This window comes from Bufo gargarizans, chromosome 10, assembly GCF_014858855.1.
Source record: "Bufo gargarizans isolate SCDJY-AF-19 chromosome 10, ASM1485885v1, whole genome shotgun sequence".
Classification (NCBI taxonomy): domain Eukaryota; kingdom Metazoa; phylum Chordata; class Amphibia; order Anura; family Bufonidae; genus Bufo; species Bufo gargarizans.
The window spans coordinates 116,837,843-116,847,683 of NC_058089.1; positions in this window are offsets into that span (position 1 = coordinate 116,837,843).

Consider the following 9,841-nt stretch of genomic DNA (forward strand, 5'->3'; position numbering starts at 1 on the left):
CAGCAGTGCGCCAGCTACGGGCCGAAGTGCTAACTGCACCACGCCGACTAGCGGCAGGAGGTCGTCACTGCAGGCGGGTGTAAATCCGAAAGGGACAGTACATATAAATGACAAAGTAAAGTGGTTCTTTATCCCATTTAACGTTTTTTTTTACCATGCCATAACGTTTTATTTTTTTTTCAGCACCATTTACTCTTGCATACAATGTATTGGAAAGTTGCAAAAAAATAATCCAAATGGGGTGCAAACGCAATTCCGCCACAGTTTTATGGGTGTCATTTGTACGGCTTTCACTACACAGTAAAAAGGATCTATTCTCTTCATTTTCCAGGTCAGTACGATTACAGCGATACCACATATGTATAGTTTTTCTTTTGTTTTAATACAAAAAAATAAAAAATAAATAAAAAATAATACAAATAATAAATAAATAATAAAAAAATGTAAAAAAATATTCTTTTCATCTCCATCTGACCCTATACTTTTTTTATATTTCCGTCCATGGAGCTGTGTGATGGCTCAATCTGTACTTTTCATTAAATTCCATTTTGGAGCGTATATGAGTTTTTGATCACTTTTTAATTAATCTAAGTATTTACGGTAGATTCTTTTTTTCCATGACGGCGTTCGCCATACAGGATAAATACATTAATATTTTGCTAGTACAGACATTTTGGGACACGGCGATGCCGATAATCTATATTTATTATCAGGAAAGGGGGCTGATTTGAATTATTTTTTTATTGTTTTAAATTTTTTTAAACAATTTTTTTTAACCTTTCCTAACCCCTTCTACCTCGGGCCAGTTTTCGCCCAGTTTTCGCCCAGTTTTCGCCCTTCTGCCCAGTTCATTTTTTGCAAATCTGACATGTGTCACTTTATGTGGTAATACCTCTGGAACACTTTTACTTATCCAAGCCATTCAGAGATTGTTTTCTCGTGACACATTGTACTTCATCACAGTCATAAATTTGAGTCAATATATTTTACCTTTATTTATGAAAAAATCCCAAATTTACCCCAAAATTTGAAAAAATCGCAATTTTCAAAATTTCCATTTCTCTGCTTTTAAAGCAGAAAGCGATACCTCATAAAATATTTATTACTTAACATTCCCCATATGTCTACTATAGGCCTCTTTCACACGAGCGAGTTTTCCGCGCGTGTGCAATGCGTGACGTGAACGCACAGCACCCGCACTGAATCCGGACCCATTCACTTCTATGGGGCTGTTCAGATGAGCGGTGATTTTCACGCATCACTTATGCGTTGCGTGAAAATCGCAGCAAGCTCTATATTCAGCGTTTTTCACGTAACGCAGGCCCCATAGAAGTGAAAGGGGCTGCGTGAAAATCGCAAGCAAATGCGGATGCGGTGCGATTTTCACGCCCGGATGGGTGACGGTTTTATTGGTACCATTTTGTTCGACATACGCCTTTTTGATCGCTTGGTGTCGCACTTTTTGTGATGTAAGGTGCCAAAAATGGCTTTTCGACACAGTTTTTATTTAATTTTTTTTACGGTGTTCACCTGAGGGGTTAGGTCATGGGATATTTTTATAGAGCTGGTTGTTACGGATGCGGCGATACCTAATATGTCTACTTTCTTTTTTTTTATTTCACTTTAAGGCCTCATGCACACGTATTTTTTCACAGTCCGCAAAACGGGGTTCCGTTGTTCCGTGATCCGTCTCCGTTTTTTCTTCCGTGTGTCTTCCTTGATTTTTTAAAGATCACCAGACCAGAAAAGTGAAAAAAAAATCTAAGTCAAGTTTGCCTTGAAAATGATAGGAAAAAAACGGACACGGATGACAATCTTGTGTGCCTCCGTGTTTTTTCATGGACCCATTGACTTGAATGGGTCCGCGAACCGTTGTCCGTCAAAAAAATAGGACAGGTCATATTTTTTTTACGGACAGGAAACACGGATCACAGACGCGGATGACAAACGGTGCATTTTCCAAGTTTTCAATGGACCCATTGAAAGTCAATGGGTCCGCAGAAAATCACGGAAAACGGAAAAACGGACATGGATGCACACAACGGTCATGTGCATGAGGCCTAACACAATAATAGCATATTTGAAAATAATTAATGATGTTTTAGTGTCTCCATGTTCTGAGAGCTATACCGGTATTTTTTATTTTTTGAGTGATTTTCTTATGTAGGGGCTCATTTTTTTCAGGATGAGGTGACGGTTTTATTGGCATAATTTTGTTCGACATCCGCTTTTTTGATCGCTTGGTGTTGCACTTTTTGTGATGTAAGATGACAATAATAGCTTTTTTTGACACAGTTTTTATTTTGTTGTGGTGTTTATCGGACGGGGTGGATCATGTGATATATTTATAGAGCCGGTCGTTACGGACGCGGCGATACCTAATATGTGTGTTTTTCCTTTTTTTTCCTATTTTTTATTTCTAAAATCTGGGGAAAGGGGCGTTTTTTTCTTTTTTTTTACTTGAAACGTTATTTTTTTAATTGAAAACCCTTTTTCTTGCTTTTTTTTTTTTACTTTATTTCTGTCCCACTCTGGGACTTCAACTTTTTGTCCGATCCCCTCTGCAATGCATTACAATACATCTGTACTGTAATCCATTGCCTTTTAGTGGATTACACCGAGTCATACACTAACAGGTTGCCTAGGAGACAGGCCTGAGGCTGGACAGGTTGCCTAGGAGACGGGCCTGAGGCTGGACAGGTTGCCTAGGAGACAGGCCTGAGGCTGGACAGGTTGCCTAGGAGACGGGCCTGAGGCTGGACAGGTTGCCTAGGAGACGGGCCTGAGGCTGGATCTCCTCGGCCCCCGTAGAAGGCAGGTCCCCATGCCGTGCAAGGCATTGGGCAGCCTCTGCACGGCATCTGGCTGACTTGTCACCCATCGGGTCCCCTCCACAGCAGAGCGGGGACTTGATGCTCCGCTGACCGCGGCATAGAAGGGGTTAATCCGCCAGCATCACTGTAAACAGCTACAGCAGGGGCCCGGCTACGAGGGACTGCCGGACACCTGCAGTGATCGGGCGCGAACCACTCCAACCGATCACTATGACGTACTATTACATCAAAATGCGGGAAGCCACATGACTTCCATGACGTAATAGTACGTCACATGTCGGGAAGGGGTTAAGGACTTGGATAGGTTACCTTCAGAGCGCTTCTCCCTTAGGGCTCATGCACACAAACATATTTTCTTTCTGTGCCTGTTCCGTTGTTTTGTGGACCGTGTGCAGAACCCTTCATTTCAATGGGTCCGCAACAAAACGGAAGTTACTCCATGTGCATTCTGTTTCCGTATGTCTGTATTTCCGTTCCGCAAAAAAGGTCAGGCGATCAGGCAGCACCAGGTAGGGGCAAGAGGGGGGCAGCGGAAGGGCCATGGGGAATGAGCGCTTTTGATGTGGCAAAAGGGTTAGGTTAAGAAATTGACATGGGGGGGCAGCTGGCACCGTTTTAGTTTTCGCTTCAGGCAGCAGAAAGGCTAGGTGCAACCCTGGTCATGTGCATGAGCCCTTACACTGCAATGAATTACTATTGCAGTGTATGGGAGATTCCCTATTTTCCTAGGGAGCCCTGCCACCTGCAGGCCTCCATGGGAACTACAGCTGTAATAGCCTGGCATCATTCAGACAGATCCAGGCTATTACAGAGAATGAACGGCTTCCCCGATCTCCACATGGGGAAACAGTTTGGGCCCCAGAAGCCACCTCAGATGCCGTGGTCACAACTGACCACAATTAAATGTCTGTGATCGGGATAAACAGCAAAAACTTGGTGACCATTTTCAACCCCTTCTGCTGTACGGCGGCGGTCCTGAAGGGGTTACATACAGAGATGTTAATACCACTTACATCGGACAAGGGTCCGCTGACATCAGTCTCCGGTGCCATCATGACATTTTGAAAGCACCAGCTTAGTTGCCCATAGCAACCAATCATTCCAAAGGAGCTGTCCAAAATGAAAGGTGGAATCTGATTGGTTGGTGTCAAAACACCAGTTTTGACAAATGTCTGAATTACTTGCATTTTTAAAAAGACACCACAAGATGGCGATATTATACCACGGAGCTGTCTTTGATATGTGGAAGCTCAGGTTTCGGCTGGTGGGTCCTGCGCAGCGCCCCAATCCATGGAGGCCCGCACCTAGCAAATTACAGGATCTGCTGCCGGATACCGCGGGACGCCTCAGAGGTGTCGGGGAGTCCCTGCCACGATGGGTCAGAGCTCTTCTAGTTGCACAAAGGGAGCTGCATCATATTAGGCCGGTGGTTTTAATGTTATGGCTGGCTTAATGGGCACCTGTCAGCAGGATCAACCCTGTTGCTGTCTGGTAGGGTTGATCCTGATCGTTTTTTATGCAAATGAGAGTGAGCCTCTGCTCTCCTGTTTTCCAGCACTGGCCACGGCCCTCATTTGCATCTTTTTTTATTATTTTTATTATTATTATGAACATCACAACCAATTCTCACCAGGCAGCTGTCAGTTTAATCCGCAGGATCAACCCTACCAGGCAGTGTGTCTGGTTTAACAGGGTTGATCCAGCTGAAAGGTGCCCTTTAAATGTAGCAGAGTCCAGATGGCACAGTCCCTAGTAATCCCCAGCCTCCCTCTCCCTGCCGTCACCCTACACTTAAATGGAGAATTTCAGAGCGGCGCAGAATCAGCGTCCCTGTCACCTCTGCTTAACACCTGTCTCCCCGCTAATCGTCCCAGACGTCAGCGGCTCGCACCGCGGCGCGGCTAAGTGACCGCCTGCTACCTGATCCTGTAACAGCTCGTGACAGCGAGGAATGGCTCCTTTTTTTGGGTTTATGGGTGGAAGTAAGTGAAAAGTTCTGCCCTAACACACTGCAACGGCACTGCTGCTGCGAAGCATCTCAAGCACAGGAGGATGAGATGAATGCTGGTAATAGATCCGTCAATTCTGTACCAAAAAGCCTTTGCTTGCTGTCAGTGACTAAAAATCAGCACAGACCTAATCAGCTGAGGGGTTTGTTACAACTGTATCCACTGCAGACAACCCTCTGACAAATCTTTCTCCTGTCCTGATAGGTTGCTACAATGTATCATCGCAGTTAAAATGTATCCATCCCAAGTCTGTGGAGGCCACGTCTCCTGCCCACTGTTATCATCGCTTTTGAAGTGCAAAATGTTGCAAATTTAGAACGAGCTTGGCGTGCGCCAACACTCTTAAACTGGCATAAGTCTATTGATAAATTCCCTCGAGTTTTTTTTATTCATTGGCAGCAAGCAGAGCTGTTGAAAAGTAGTAGGAATGTAAAGATAAAGCTTATAAAAAATGGAATTACTTTTCATTGTAGCCGGAATAGAAGCAAACTGCGGAGACACAGAGCGATAGGGCAGGTAGGTGGCATCATGGCTGCAGGACCGGCGAGGACCACTGAGGTGGCGGGGGGGGGGGTTAATGGGTAAGTACGGGTTGTCAGATTATTTCCTGCCCGAAGACCCATGGGAGGCACAAGACTCGTTCTGCCACTGTATAGTTTCCAGCACTGGCGGCTGCCCAGCTGTGGGGGTGCAGGGTGTCAGACCCTCACCAATCTGATATCGATGAACTATCCTGAGGATAGCACTTCAATATCTAAGTCCTGGAAACTGTAAATTCTCTGGGCAGTGAAATGGTTAATTCGGGGATTTTCGGCCATTCTTCTCTGCAGATCCTCTCATGCTCTGTCAGGTTGGATGGGGGCCGTCGGTGGACAGCCATCTTCAGGTCTCTCCAGAGATGTTCCATTGGGTCCAGGGCTCTAGCAGGGCCCCTCAAGGACATTTGCAGAGTCGTCCCCTCAGCCGCTCCTGTGTTGTCTTGGCTGTGTGCTTAGGGTCATTGTCTGGTTGGAAAGTGAACATTTGGCCCAGTCTGAGGTCCAGAGCTCTGGATCAGGTTTTCATTAAGAATATCTCTGTACTTTGCTCCATTCGTCTTCCCCTCCACCCTGACCCGTCTCCCTGTCCCCCTAGCATGATGCTGCCACCACCAGCCTTCACTGTAGGGATAGTCCTGGGCAGGTGATGAGCGGTGCCTGGTTTCCTCCAGACAAGAGGCTTAGAATTGAAAGAGTTCAAAGGTTCAATCTTGGTTTCATCGGACAAGAGAATCTTGTTTCTCACAGTCTTAGAGTCCTTTAGTTGCTTTTTTTTCATACTCCAGGTGACTTCTATGTGCCTTTTACTGAGGAGACTCTGCCATAAAACCCAGATTGGTGGAGGCTGCAGTTATGGTTGACCTTCTGGTTTCTTCCATCTGGAGCTTAGTCTCAATGACCATTGGGTTCTTGGTCACCTCTCTTACCAAGGCCCTTCTCCCCCAATTAATAAGTTTGGTGGGACTGCCAGCTCTAGTAAGAGTCCTGGATGTTCCAGACTTCCTCCATTTAAGAATTATGGAGGCCACTGTGCTCCTGGGAACTTTCAGTGCAGCAGAAATGTATTGTCCCCTTCTCCAGATCTGTGCCTCCACACAATCCTGTCTCTGAGCGCTACAGGCAGTTCTTTCCTCCTCATGGCTTGGTTTTTGATCTGATATGTTGTCAGCTGTGAGACCTTATATAAAGAGGGTGTCACCAACTTACCTGTCCGGGCTTCAGCGCTGCGGTCTAGGGCTGCAGCATGGCTGTGCCGTGTTAGACGCGATGCCAGGCCACACACCCCGTGATGTCCTGCCCAGCCAAACCCCTGGTAATGCGAGCGCATCCATGTCAATGGAGCGCTTGCTCTGTTTCTCCCTGCAGCGCTTGCACGCTGGGGGAGACTTAGTGGTTTGTTTAGCTTAGGTGTGTTGGCTTATGATGCAGGCTGAGTGACTGCTACTGTCTGGGCTACTGTGTTCTGGTCTAATGGGGCACCGAGTTCCTGGACCTATCAGTTCTGATCCAGGTACTCGGTTGGTGCTCTATTTAAATCCATACACCCTTTTCAGTTATAGGTTTTACTCCCTTGCTGTGCTCCCGGCTCCGTTCTGTGCCTACTGCATTGCTATTTGTTTTGACCTTGGCTTGCCTTTGACCACTCTCTTTGGTACTGTGACTCCCATCTGGTTCTGACTTTAGATTGACTATTCTGACTACCCTCTGTCTTCTGATTTGGTACCGTATTGTCCGCCCGGTTCCTACCCATTCCCATATGACCACATTTTTGTGTTTTCTCGTCTGTCTATGTGTGTTCGTCTTGCACTTAGCAGAGCATGGAACGTCGACCAGTTGCAGACTTGTTGCTTAGGGCTTGCACCACAAGTAGAAAGGGAAAGCGGGCAGAGTTCCAGTCAGGGCTGACTGTCTGTGCTGATACAGGGCTGTGTTTTTCCAAATCCTGTCCAGTCAGCTGAACTCTAATCAAGATGGAGAAACATCTCAGAGATGTCGAAGAGCAATGGGAGGCCCCAGAGCTAAAGGTCGAGGGTCTGAAAAATCCATGCGAAATTTAATCAATTTGCAAACTTCGAACATTCCGTTTTCACTTTCTCATTATAGGGCGTTGAGTGGAGGATGATGGGGAAACTTGATTTTTTGTGAAAAAAGTGAAAGGGTCTGAAGCCTTTCTGAATGCACTGTGTGTACGGGGGCACGGCACTCTCTGTAGTTCCCTTATACAGAAGTTTAGTTCCTTTTTATCACTGCTGACAATCATGGCAGTGACCGCGACCGCTCATGATGGCGAGCCGTACAGTACTGCCCCAGCAGCGCCCCATTGTCTGCCGCCCTAATTATTATCTACATTCCAATCACTAGAAAACACGGCTCTGCTGCATTTTCTATGAATGACTAAAGTCGTGTGCAGCAGCTCGCGGCGTGCATTATACGGGCGAGAGCGCAGCGTACATTATACTGTATAATTAGATGACATAATTACCACAATTGATGTCTTTGTTCTTTGTGTTCTCGGTTTATAGTGAAAAGTAATCATCAGATGAAATGCGTTTATTACCAGAAACCGCTGCAGCATCAGAACATCCGAACCGGAAATACCAGAGAAATCCGCAGCAAAACCTGCAGCCTAAGCAAAAGTCCTGACAGAGGAACCTGGACAGAGAGTGAGACATGAGGTGCCTCAAACCTTCGTACCTTAAATCTCATACCTCAGGCCTCGTACCTTAAACCCCATTCGCACACCTCCCTCCTCATCATACTTGACACCTTCTACCTTCTACCTGACTCTTCGTACCTCATACCTGACACCACGGACCTCACACCTCATTGACTGCAATAAATCACAGTGGAAAAACAAGTTCACTTTCTCAGCTTTCCTCCATGTTGTCCATGAGAGGCCAAGTGCACCCTCTAAGTATTTGCACTGGCCAAACCGTGGTGCAGAGTCGAAGGGGGTCTTTGGTATAAACTCTCTAACCTCCATAAAGTGATTTACAGTCACGACCTAAGAAAATGTAGTCAGAAACTGTCCGGTCAATGGCAACTCAGCAAAGTCCAGATGAAAGCCTCGGTCTAGACCAGAGAAGGACTAGAAGAACCAAAGATCTGAAAGGGGAAAGACAGGAAAAAAACACAAAACCAAACCAGAAGTAACACGGGTGAAGCAACACCCTGATCACAAGGTGGCGTCCAGCAGCAAATAGGCCACCAGGGGTGCACCACCCATGAGGCCAAGTGATGCGATCACCTCAGGCAGCACCAAGTAGAGGAAAGAGGGGGGCAGTGAGAGGGCCATGGGCAATGAGCGCTTTCATTGTGGCAAAGGGGTTAGCTTAAGAAATTTGCATTGAGGGGGGCACCATTTCAGTTTTCACCTCAGGCAGCAGAACAGTTAGATGCACCCCTGTAGGCCACCTGATACGGAGTTATCTTCTGGGGTCAGTTGCCCTGGTAACTCAACAGTGCTGAGTAGGAGAGCCATAAAGCACCTTTTGAATGGGAAGAGAGGATTGCATAGCAACCACATGCAGCAAGCCCCTGAGGAGCCGGAGCAGAGGATGGGAGTGGTAGTGTCAAGGTCATATTGTTGTTTGACTGTGATGCGGTTGCCGTGCAGACTGGTTGCTGGTGGCAACGTGTTGTTGTCGGTTTGCACGTAAATTTCCCCTTTAAGGTGTGTCTCCCTGCGGTTTGGTGAGCGAGGGGTTAATCCTCTAGCTAGTGGGGATTTAGGTGTGTCCTGGGTGGGGCACTAGCCTGACTTTACCTGTGGCTAGAGGTGAGGTGTCAGTGGTACTCCAGCTATGGTGTGTGCTGGAGTTATGCTCTTGGTCTTCGTGTTTCATCTCCCAGAAGGAGGGCCTCCTAGTGGGACATCGAGGTCTCCAGCGATGTCTTCCCTCCCTTATATGTGTTGTATGTTTGGTGTGGGGTTATGATTTGGTGTGTTATGTCTAGCTTGGTGTTCCATGTCTTGTATGTTTGGTGATATCTTTTGATATGTTTGTTGTCTTCCTCCGGAAGGGGGCTGGTTTCCCGGAGGGGTGAACCAAGTCTGTATGCTGCGCTGCCCGGGGCCGCCATGCATCTTGCTGCATGGGGGTCCAGGCAGTTACTGGTGAGCTGGTTTCCTGTAAATGACAACATCGGGTGGAAGGATCCAACCCCTTACCACTTTTGCACATACAGAGTTACAGCAAGTCACATAAAGGCATGTATAAAGCATACGAATGCAACATATACACGTGAACACAAGACAATGTACACTGAAGCTTACATCGGAATGTTTACAACTCTGATGAAAACAAGCAAATCCTTGCAAAGTCATATTATACATTGTAAGGTTCTATCGAGTGCTGTCAACTAAAGGACATATTGTGCAAAAGACGCAGGAAGACAGTAATTAATAGACATCTGTTAAGTGCAGGTCGTGCAAATCATATCTGTCCCTATGTTAGCC